This window comes from Macrobrachium rosenbergii, chromosome 13 (assembly GCF_040412425.1).
Source record: "Macrobrachium rosenbergii isolate ZJJX-2024 chromosome 13, ASM4041242v1, whole genome shotgun sequence".
NCBI classification, from domain to species: Eukaryota; Metazoa; Arthropoda; class Malacostraca; order Decapoda; family Palaemonidae; genus Macrobrachium; species Macrobrachium rosenbergii.
In genome coordinates, this window is record NC_089753.1 from 64,799,506 (window position 1) to 64,812,005 (window position 12,500).

At 32.9% G+C, this 12,500-nt stretch overlaps 1 pseudogene; it reads right to left on the reverse strand.

The window, feature by feature from the left end:
• Positions 1-11,949: 11,949 nt before the first annotated feature.
• The window catches only part of LOC136844838 (piggyBac transposable element-derived protein 4-like), a 1,734-nt pseudogene continuing 1,183 nt past the window's right edge, over positions 11,950-12,500 (reverse strand).

Below are 12,500 nucleotides of genomic sequence, written 5' to 3' on the forward strand. Positions count from 1 at the left end.
GTTTATAAGTAATAGAACCGGTTGAACTGATAATGGGCTGAATAGGAAAATCTCTTTTATGAGTTTTGATTAATCTGTACATGTACAGTAAGGATGGGCCAGTTGTTGACACCTTCTCTTTTACTGAATTGAAATCCTTTAGCATAGTTTTCATTTTAGGATTGGAACTTTTTATGACGTCAGCTAATGGGTTTTTCCGTAGTTTTTTGAAAGTGCTGGAATCAGATAATAAGTTTTCCATTTTTCTAACATAGCTAATTTAATCTATTATTACAAAACAATTGGATTTGTCAGTTTTAGTAATGTGCAAACTTTTATCATTCTTTGTTTCATGAATTGCACCTATAAACCTTTTAGGGAAATTGACTATTTTATTAGGTATTTGAAGTATGCCGAAGAAAAGACCTTTAACTAAATTCATTGAAGATGATACAATTGTGTTTTTCTTTTCCAGTTTGGATATCTCTGAGATGATGTTTGCACGACATGTCATCACTAATAGAATATGATATTACAGCCTAAATCACATTTAAGATTATGGTCCAGTTCTTTGTTCAGAGAGGTTTATCACACAATCGTCTTTATGTTTGTTATGCCAATCACTTATCTCAATGAGACTTTTTAATTTATGATCCTGGTGGTGTTTGTTTGGCTTCAATCTAAGGCTATTATAAATTCTGTTTAGTAGCAATGTAATCCAATCTGGGGGAGTCCTATTCATGAAATTAAATCTAGCAGTTCTCAGATTCTTGAAAACACTGAATTCGAGGCCAAATGATGAACTGGGATAAGTCAAAGGTAACCTACAAGGTCAACGACCATCTAGCAGCTAGAGACTGTGTTCACTGAAGCTACTTCCCCCAGTAATGCTAATCTCAAACCTGGATTATCCCTTGATCCTTTGTCCCTGTCATTTTTGTTTAAAGAACATGCTGCCCAGATTAACAAACTGTAACCCCTGCCCCTCGCCCCCTTTCTGTTTTGTCTATAAATCTGTCAACTTTTGTATTCAGTGTGAACTTGAAAATGTAGAATAAACTACGAAAGTACTTGTTAAAGTCCCGATTTTTCACTCACCTTCCGACGAGGATTTAGTGATATATCTATTTTATCTATCTATCTATCTATCTATCTATCTATCTATCTATCTATCTATATATATATATATATATATATATATATATATATATATATATATATATATATATATATATATATATATATATATATCCATTCCTTTTAAAGCTGAAAAAACCCTTCTGGTTTTCAAATGCAACCAGAGCGATGACTGACACCTCAATGGGAATCGATACGGGCTTTTAGTAAGCGTTGGGTAGATCCGAAGTAATTTCCTGAAATAACATTTTGGACAGGTATATTTATGAACAACGAAAGAGCGCATCATTTCCGGAAAGGCATCTTTGAACTTGAAAGGTCTGCCTATTGTTAAAGGAGTTTTGAATACAAATTTGAAATTAACATACGGGCACAAAGTGCTTAGGGCTAATGTAAGTTTACGTCTAAAAGATGCATTTTTTTACACATGGTACTGAAAAAACAATATAATGATGAATGGAAGGATTCCTCGGCATTCTGTTTCTTCATAAGATATTTTGGGATGGCGAATGCCATTATATCGCCATACAAGAGAAATATAAAGTGAAACAATTTGGAAAAATTTATTTCAATGCTTAGACGCGGAGGGCAAAGGTCACTTTTATTTACCTCTTGTTCCCTTCCTATTTTAGTAACTCGACGCTAATACAAGATGCAGAACAAGGTGTTCTCTTTTTAGTAGAGTCATTAACATTCAGTTACATCCAAATCGTAGTTTTTGTTCACTTCCTAAAAACTATTAATTGCTTTTGTTCAGTAATTTGAATAATACAAAACTATTCATTGTGGCTTTTATTCTCGTCTTTTAAACTGATTTATTTTGTCTATGTTTTTTGGAAATATTTTTTCTTTTATTGAATTTATAAATAAAATTAACCTATTTGATGAAACGTCTAATTGGTGGAGTGTTAGAAAGCTTTCTATAAGTTTTATGGATTAGTAAAGTAAAATATGTTCAACGAAGACTTTTTTTGCATAGCATGCTGTTAATGAACAGATTCATTTGTAGAAAACGATATATTCAAGCGCAGAGTATATTTGTTCATAATTAGAATGATTGAATAACATTGTAAATTAGAGCAATTGTATTTGCAACACGAGAGAACCCTATTTTGTTTAATTTTCTGACTGTCAATTAATGTTATTGAATTGTGTGTACAGAGGAGAAAAGTTTTACAAATAACAGTCAGAGTTAGATTTTAAATTTAATTAAATTTTTTTTTTTACCCTGGTTTCAGACGATATTTTTAAATGACGTAAGGAAATTAAATGTATTTGTTGCCACTCATTTAATTCTATTATAATTCATTTGTAAAAAAAAAAATTTGGAAAGTCAACTGGTACGCGAGGAACTGGCTGAGTTTCATGGGAATTTGAACTACGATTACTCTCTATAAATTCATTGTTAGATGACACTTGAGTCTCAAATACTCCAGTGAACCTACGAAGAGAATATTCATAGTAAGAGAATCTTACTGGATGGAAGAGCCTGAAAAACTGACTTCAGAGATTGAAATCAAATGCATTTTCTCGTGGAAGACTGAACGCTTTTCTCTCCAGAAAATTACAAATGAATTACAGTAGATCTTACCATACAACGAAGAATGTAACACAATAGCTCCAGTGAATATCTAGCTTTGATTTTTAGTTCCTGTACCATGATGAAATCAAATGGAATATTAAGAAAATAGTGTCACTTATTAAGCACATAAATAAGAAGTAATAACCTCTATGACAATTATGCGGTAATATGTAAAATGTCTACACTACTTCATTTACGGTGAAAAATGATGGACTAGTTTCTCCATTATAAACCGGAAAGCGGTCATGTTAAGTTGAAATTACTTAAAGATTGTAAGGTAAAATGTTGTTCTAAGTAGGACGAATTTTTACGCACAGTCTCAGTAAGTATCTACACGGATAAGCGTAGGATTGCTGAAAGCTTTACTCGAATGCAAGGGTGATTAAATAGGTAATCTTGGTGCTAAAAATACTTTAATTAAAGACCCTATTCTTCTTAAGTACATTAAAGGAGAGATTACATAACTGCAAAATAAGAGAAAAAGAGTCTTCTCCAAGTAATGTCGCTACAAGGTCAAATTTTAACATTTTGTCGAAATATTAGGCGTCATTAAAATGGAGTAAACATCTTTCATTTCATTCTACGGCAAAAGCGAAGAATTGTTCTTGACTGCTCACAAGAAATTCGTTTGAAAATGAGGAATGCCTCACCACTGAAAAGTACTACTTGGCGAATAGCGTTTGCCTGAATATAAATCGAATTCTGTTTCTTTGTTTTCTTATGCTTTTGTTAAAGCTTGCTGCTATAGACAGTGGAACCTATCTCCTCACTTCCGTTTTGTTTTTTCTCCGACGCTCATTTTTTTTTCGTTTACTCAAAAGAAAATTATATTAGACCAAATCTCATTTTCGACATCGATTTCGTGTTATAGGTATTTCTGTCTTTTGCTAATCAATAACGGGTAAATTTTAGCGATCCACCTGGGTTAAATTTTAATTTCTTTGAGAATTATTGGCCTCTTCATTTGTTGCAATTGTCAAGACCGAGTTTCTGTAAGCCAGAGTTTCCAAATACCTTATTTAATTGGACCGCTACAATTTCACCTGAGACATTGCCATTGGATTTTCATCCCACACTCTGCTGCTGTGATTGGCTATTTATTTTGCTTGAAAGCAATGTTCGTAAGAGAACTTTTTTTTTTTCAATAGTATAAAAAAGGAAAGAATGACAGTTATAGACAAGGCATTCCTATTATAAGTGCAAATATGAAGGAGTTTGTTGAGTCTTTTGTTTGCAAAAGTGATATGGGATTCATGCTCTCTCTCTCTCTCTCTCTCTCTCTCTCTCTCTCTCTCTCTCTCTCTCTCCTCTGCTTTAACTTTAGATATGTGTAACCTTTTTTCTTCTGTCTTTTATTTGGTCCTTATCAACTTCAATGAATGCTGAATAGCCTATTTGAGAAGTTCTAAGGTTCTAATCTTTCTATTGTTAATCACCTTTCATCACTTATCTCTTGGGCTACATTGCTGACAAATCACTCATTTATCCTTTTTTTTTTTTTAAATATAAAGGACCAGTCTTGATAATCTAGCAATCTTGCGCCCCTTCCTAACAAAACTCAGATATTAACACATTTTGAACTGCAACTGTTATTAAAATTGCTCCCTGTATACTGGTGTCAATTTTAACGAGGTTTTCATCTTGATTCATTGATAAATAGATACCAAATTCTAAGCAATTCCTGCACTATTACGATAAAAGATATCAGTCGCCATAACCTTTATTATTGACTGTTTTCTTACTTTCAACAATAGACGGTATTCTCATCAGTAAAGCTGGCCAAAGATTTCTTTTAGTCGAAGTAACTGACGCAATCTGATCACAGATTCTTTTAGTCTAAATAATTAACATCGAATTAGACAATGATACTGGAAAATCTACTTATTGAGAGATTGAAGCATTGAAAAAGGAACGTTACTTGGGCAAAGTTGTTTTGAGTTTGTTAAACGCCATATTTAATCAGTTTAGTTTGGGTAACTATCAAGATTATTAATTATGCACTCATAAGAGTTAGATGTGTTGATAAAACAAACAATAAAAAATACGCCGCAGTTTCTTCAGCGCAATCGAGCTTTCTGTACAGCGTATAATCAAGGCCACCGAAAATAGATCTACCTTTCGGTGGTCTCGGTACCATGCCGTATGAGCCTCCGCCCATGAATTTTTAGCAACGGCACGGTGGTGGCCTCTCCTATATCACTGACAGATTCACGATTATGGTTAACTTTAACCTTAAATAAAATAAAAATTACTGAGGCTTGAGGGCTGCAATTTGGTACGTTTGATGGTTGGATGGTAGATGATCAACGTAAAAATTTGCAGCCCTCTAGCCTCAGCAGATTTTAAGATCTCAGGGAGGACGGACAGACAAAGCCGGCATAATAGTTTTCTTTTACAGAAAACTAAAACGTAGGCATAGGCTAACTAACAATTACTTTCTTTATAAATACACCACTAATGTAAGCAACCGCACAAAGAGAAATCAATAAGTGGGACTGCCATTACTTTCAGCGTCATTGTAGCAAAAATATATTTGCAATAAAAGTTTCAGAATTCTAAAAACGAGGTAATCCTCAATTGGTTTTAAATTACTCTGACACTGAAAAGAACTTATCTGCTGAATGGAGTTCCAGAGATTTTTTAGAATTGTATTCCAAATTACAAACTGAAGTAATACCATCAGTTTCGCTTTCCATTTTGCGGCTTCTAGGAACTGGATTTCAAATTCAGGAGGTTTCAGCAATTTCCTAAAATTACCTCTCGCAAAAAGTGATAAAAATAAAGAAGGAATAACTTACTGAGGATAAACGCTATTTAGTTTTTGCCTATAAAGGATTTCAGTCTTTTAAGTTCAACTGCATATTTCTTACTTTACAAAGGATACCCAAAATAAAAGCCATCAGCTACTGACGGCTATTATTGAGTTTAAAATTCAAATAAGTTTGGCTGTGAAAATAAATGTCTAAATCTCTATTTTTTAAATTCAAATCAGACATAAATAAGGAGATAAACCGAGTGCTTTTTGAAGCCTTTGGTACACCACAAAGAAATGTAAAGAATCACTAGCTTCCTCTTCCATAGAGAATTTCATACTGGGATGTTCGAATTGAAATATTCCAAAACCCTTCAGCTAGACCTCTTTCTTCGAACACAACACACACACACGCACACACACAAAATAGTCATCCAAGCACCTTTTATAGAGCTGTGGTTTATAACTTACCAAACACTCACTTAGCTAATTTTATTTGTGGCACAATAAGTACCATAGTTGAATAAAAAGTTAAATAAAAAGTGATTGTCCTCGGTCTATCAATGTTCTAAAAAATAATTTTCGGTTATGTTGCAGAAGGAGTTTCCATTTTGGCACACCAACTCTAAAGTAATATCTACATGGAAATAATAAACAAGAAACAACTCTTTTAGTAGTGATACGCCTGCCTTTCCGATATTTTTAATGTTGCCTGTGTTTTTTGGACCTAGTTTGGTCTTGTTATACCTGCTCATTTTCTTAGTTAAGGCTTTTAACTTTGCATTGTTGTGTTCACTTTTATATTTACAAAAATTGTAATTTTACACATCGTTTTACAAATACTTGTCATCTATACTTGTGCAGGACTCGAAAATTCTTTGATGTAGCCTAACGAAATGTTGGCACCAAATAAAGATGATTTCCTTTACCGTTGCTCATTTGTTTTCAGTTCGACTGTGGTTCCTTTCAAACAAGTTGTTATTTCAAGTAACAAAGACAAGATGTAATACCTGAGAGCATAAACATGACTATAGGGAAAAGGTAAAAGTTTACCAGAGAAGAAGAATTCCCCTCATGCTCGTTAACATATCCTTTCCCAAATTACACATAACATATTTTCACACGATATCTTGTTACAAATGGCCATTTGAAGGCACATTTCACATATTATAAGCCTCAAAAGCTTATTTAATGATCTCATGTTAGGCTTTCTTTTAGGAAGATTATCTCTTCTTTTCTATGAAGTATATTATACTTATGCTTTGAGGCTAAGCAATAAAATGAACTTCTGGAAGTAAGCATTATGCTCCCTGTTATCCTGTATAAAGAAATATTTTCGTTCATCTGATATTCGTATAAGAAACACCTTGTAGTGTTTTCTGCCTTGAAAACGAACAAATTCAGTAACATTTCTCGAATTGGAGGAATGGAACAACATACTTTTAATCTTTCATGTAGTACTCTGTAGCTCATGGGATTATACCGTAATGATAAAAAAATTGCTAAGTATTTATTCAAGCAAGTGTCTTATAGAGCCTAATGAATATTAATCATTATCAATATACTGATGGTGTCACAAGATAGCCACTGATGATGCCAAAGTATCTGTTTGGCTGCTAATGATAAATCATACGAACGATCTTCGCTTTGCAAGCTATTTACTTGAGTGTCTTTTACTGCCCCTCACCTGCACACACCTCATCTTTACGATACTATTTTACCTCTTTACACATACTTTCCTCATTAATTTTCTGTTATTTACTATAAATGGTTTGCATTTAGATTAAGCACATTACTGGGTACTTTGTCCACATAAACATTCTTTTCGCATTCTTACATGTTATACATTCCCTAATAACTTTTCCAGCGGCTCAAACTACGACCAGGTAAATAACCGTTAATTATTCGATGTTCAAATTCTGTGTTCTTAGATATTATATTTATCGTTTGCTATATTTACGTATAGTCATTTATGTGAGCGTGCCAGTAATTTCCACCTTTATATTATCCTTTACCTTGTTGGCTTTTGTCACATAGTTTTATATTTATTTATACGTATTCTTATCTATGTGTTCCAACACGAACCCTGACTATTGTTAAACTCATTCAGCTTCTTTCTATTGTATCCTGAAGTGTCTGGTCGTAATAAAGTTAATAAGATTTCCAAGCAAAGTTTTTAATTATTTAAATTTAGAGAACTACATAACTTTTACCGTGTAGTGTTCTTATCTCCCAAAACTTTGCACATATCATCAATATCTCAAAAAAAAAAAAAAAAAAAAATTAGAAATTGAAATAAACTGAAATTTCAAATGAAATTAAAATTGGAGGGAGCATTGTAGCTGATATTTCTCGAATGTTATTGTTACAAAGGAAAAGATGCTTGGGCATTACGAAATGATATTTATTACTCTGAGAAAAAAGGTCGAGCATTAACAACATATGGAAGTTTTAGGTCGCAGAACTAAATAACTAGATTTCACAACTACAAATATGCAAATATGAATTGGATTTTCATTGTTGCACACCGTAAGTAGTGAGTGATCTTAAACGAATAACAAGATAACATAGTTTATTACTGACGTAATACCTAATTCTAATGTCCTTGAAAACGACTTCGAAGAGAATACAATCGCAGAAAACAGTAGTGACGAAAAACCCTCGGTTATGTATAATACAGCTGCTTTCAGATTTTGGTTTCTCGTTCTGTGGTACGATTTTATGAATCTCATGCTGGAGGCAATGAGTCTTGCTAACCCAGAAATATAGTGATTAATTAGGGAAAAAACTAGCAGAATGTTGCGTTATTTGCTTAAAACGAGACATAATAATACAGTGCATTATTCCTGGTATATTCCTGTTAAAAATATCTAAAAGCTTATTCTGAGAAGCTCTCTTTATCGGAGAGTGTCCACCTTTTGGACATTGCATTTATGGAACAAAAATATTTTCATGAGAATGTTTTGTTTATTGGTGTAAGTTTTGCCTTTAAAATAAATTTGTAGATAAAAAAAATTAATGCAGAGTTCATTCTTATTCCACGAAATCAAAAGAGAAATCAGAGAGTAAGGATAGAGGATGTTAATCAATCATAACCAATTGTCAAGGAGTCCTTCCATTTTAGCACCCTTTCAATAGTCTCCAAATGCCTCTAAATCAAGGAATCTGAAGGTCTCAAAAATAGAGATGTAATAAAGGATTATTTGGTATTTTTGCTCCATTATTCCCGATGGAAGTTTTATAAGAATACATTCATGCAACTGTATCAATGATTTCCACGTCGTCACAACTACAGATTTTTAACGTTTAAAATGAATTGTTGTCCAGTATCTTGACAAAGTTCGTCGATAAGTTAGCACCCTCGAGAATCAGTAAATTGTTTCCTGTTCTTTATTATTTGAACAAAATGAAGATTAATAGAATAATTGTCTTAAGCGAATCATTGTCTTTGTCATTATCCATCGATGGCAAGCAAACCGAACATATTTCGTTTTTCTTTCCCACTCACAACCCATGTAGAGTTGTGCAGGTAGAGAGTATCTCCCAACAGTAGATTTTATGACTTACAAAGTGGGATTTTTTTTTTTATTTCATATAATACGCATACAATGATTCATTATCTGTAGTGAGGATGTTTGGTACAAGAATCACCTGATTGTTTGTGTACGCTGGAACAACATTTCCTCAGTGCAAGTCTCGCTTTAGAATTATTACCACTTTTCTAAAACCATAGCCCCATCATGCCAGTCATTAGCGTCACTGTACTCTTATGAACCTCAACAAGCAATAATTTACCTTTATATTGAGTGTTCTATAATGGACCCTAACCTTGGAGCTGTAACTGGCTTGAACAGACAGTTTCAATCTGTATTTTACGCTTGACAGGTTTTTGTATGATACTTTGATAGCCTGAGGTTACAGCCAAATATACCTTTACCTAAGTTTTTAATGAATAAATTCCCTCTCTCTCTTCTAGTGTAGTAACTGAATAATAGTTCTATATATATCTGAATGCACATTATCGGCGCATTGCAACATGGTTTTTCGACTGCCATTTGCATTTTGAAAAGTAAATAGGTTAGTGCATTATGAGAACCCAAATTTTGATCACATACAAGGAAAAGATAATGTTGGCACTGGACCGTTGGAGATATATCCTTTCAGGATCAAAGTTTACTGTGCTGAAGTTCTTTATGATGGCAATTCTCTCACGTATCGAAGTCGATTCTTTAAATTTCTTCCATTTTAATGCTATCGATTTTTCTTTTTTTTGGTAAAATCACTATACTTCTCTGGACATCCACTTATCTCTTCATTTTCTTTGGATGGCAGGCACAACATCCAATAAACTCTACTATTTTTGTTTCTCTGACTCCTATTAATAACTTTTCTATTATAACTTCCAGATCCGGCTATCAATCAGAAGTATTGCTACCACCACTGCTTATTGCAAAAGTTTCAGAACTGATATAGAACCATTTTATTTGTACGCTTATATATATGCATGCATGTAATACTAGAGTTGCACAGTTCAAAGAGTATTTATTTTTCCTTACTACATCTTGAAATTCTCTTCCCGTTCTAATTATCTTCTGGCTCTTCTAGTTTTGTTTCCTTTCAGAGGAAGGAAGATCACTTCTAGAGGTTCACATCCAATCCTTTCTGTTCCACCTTCTTTTTCTTCTTTCCATTTGGTCTGGAAAAAAAAAACACTGTATTGCGATGTCTGCCATATTATCCTTCTGATTACAACTTTGTATATATATATATATATATATATATATATATATATATATATATATATATATATATATATATATATATATATATATATATATATATATATATATATATATATATATATATATATATATATATATATATATATATATATATATATATATATATATATATATATATATATATATATATATATATATATATATATATATATATATATATATATATATATATTTTTATTTTTTTTTTTTTTTTTTTTTCTGGAACACAAGCCTTATTTTTTGTAACACATACACATACGAGGGGTGTGGCTAAACCCTTTTCAAGATCAATAAAAAAGATATTAATACACAAAATATTCTATTTCTGAAATTTTTCACAGAAAAAAGACTCCTTCCGCTTCCGTTTGACCATGAAACATACTTTATTAACTTATATCTTCTTACTGTAAAAATTAATAAAAGAAAAACAGTGAAAATTTTATTATTTGTTCAAATTTTCAGAAAAAAATTTCCATCTCAGATTATATGAACTTTAAAGAAAAAGCCTTCCTTCCAGGGTGCAATGGTTCCTTCAGTTGTCACATACTCGGCTCTTAGGTCTCTGGCACCAAAGCTCACTCTGACGTAGAGAGATAAAAAAGTGGTATATTTTTAGCACAAAAAATTACAATAATTTCACTTTATGTTCTCTGATAACTCTTTACTCTTTTGAATGCTTATTAAATAATGTTTAGAGTGTATTGAGGTTGTGGAATGACATATCAAGACATTTAATATATATATATATATATATATATATATATATATATATATATATATATATATATATATATATATATATATATATATCATATATAGGAAGCATAGGGGAAAGGCGTCGTACTCAGGTACATTTATTTTGCCAACGTTTCACGATTCATAATCGCATCCTCAAGGCTATAATAAAGATATAAACGAACTTAAAACCAAGCACTGCATAATCCATTAAAATTACGCAATACTTAATCAAATTTAATGAACATCAGCATGTAGAAAGCTTGAAAATAATTTATGAACAACTTAAAACAGGAAATTATACTAAACATTAAAAATATGTACAAAATATCTATAAGATTCTAAAAACAGTAAAAAATATTTAAAACATATAAAACATTTGATTAAATATTGCGTAATTTTAATGGATTATGCAGTGCTTGGTTTTAAGTTCGTTTGTATCTTTATTATAGCCTTGAGGATGCGATTATGAATCGTGAAACGTTGGCAAAATAAATGTACCTAAGTACGACGCCTTTCCCTATGCTTCCCTGGTGAGATGTACCTAGAGCTGCAGCTCTGTCTATATATATATATATATATATATATATATATATATATATATATATATATATATATATATATATATATATATATGTGTGTGTGTGTGTGTGTGTGTGTGTGTGTGTGTGTGTGTGTGTGTGTGTGTATAATTTAATATTTCAATATTACTTACCACGAGTGCAGCACAGTTGGTACAGGTAGGATAGAAGTGGGACTGGCACACAGGTCTCTGACACTTCATGCACCAGATGCTTGTCTTCCCGTCCGAAGAGATGGGGCCCTCTGCACAGTGCACCTGAGGGTGCCTACATTGTGCAAGTACTTGGCCTACTGGGTATTGTGTACTGGCCACCGTGGGAGGTCACAGACGGTAGACATCAATACTCTTAGGGGCCTTGGGAGAGTTGCAGATGGCAACCTCTTCTCTGCCCGTGGCCTTATTAATTCTCGTGTAAGGTGTAGCATGAAGCGATGGAATTTTGGAATTTGGTGCATCCTGTTCTTTGCAGATTTGCAGTGTGCACTATCTTGGCATTGATAACAGCAGCATTTATCAGTCAGTAGAGGACACAAAGGGGCCATCCCTTAGTTTTTCTGTTGCAAGAGTGCAATGCACACATCTCATCAAACGCATCCACCCCACCTTTGGTCTTATTATAAAATTCAATGATTTCAGGCTTTCCTATCTCTCCTAGATTAGGTTGGGTATGTATAGCAGATAGCAAAAGGACCAGCTTCTTATTACCCTTATTTCCTACCGGAGGCACGTAAGAAACCAGGGTCATGTCTTTTGTAAAGAAAAATGCACTTGACCCAGGTTCATGATCATCTTTGGTCCTCATCTTATCTGGCAACTCTTTTTTGTTAGCCTTCAATGTTCTAAACAGTGCCATACCACAGTTTTCCAGAAGGTCAGTGACTAGTGGTACCGATGTGAACCAATTATCTGTTATCACATTTCGGTTTGACTGGTGGTATGGCCTGGTAAGTT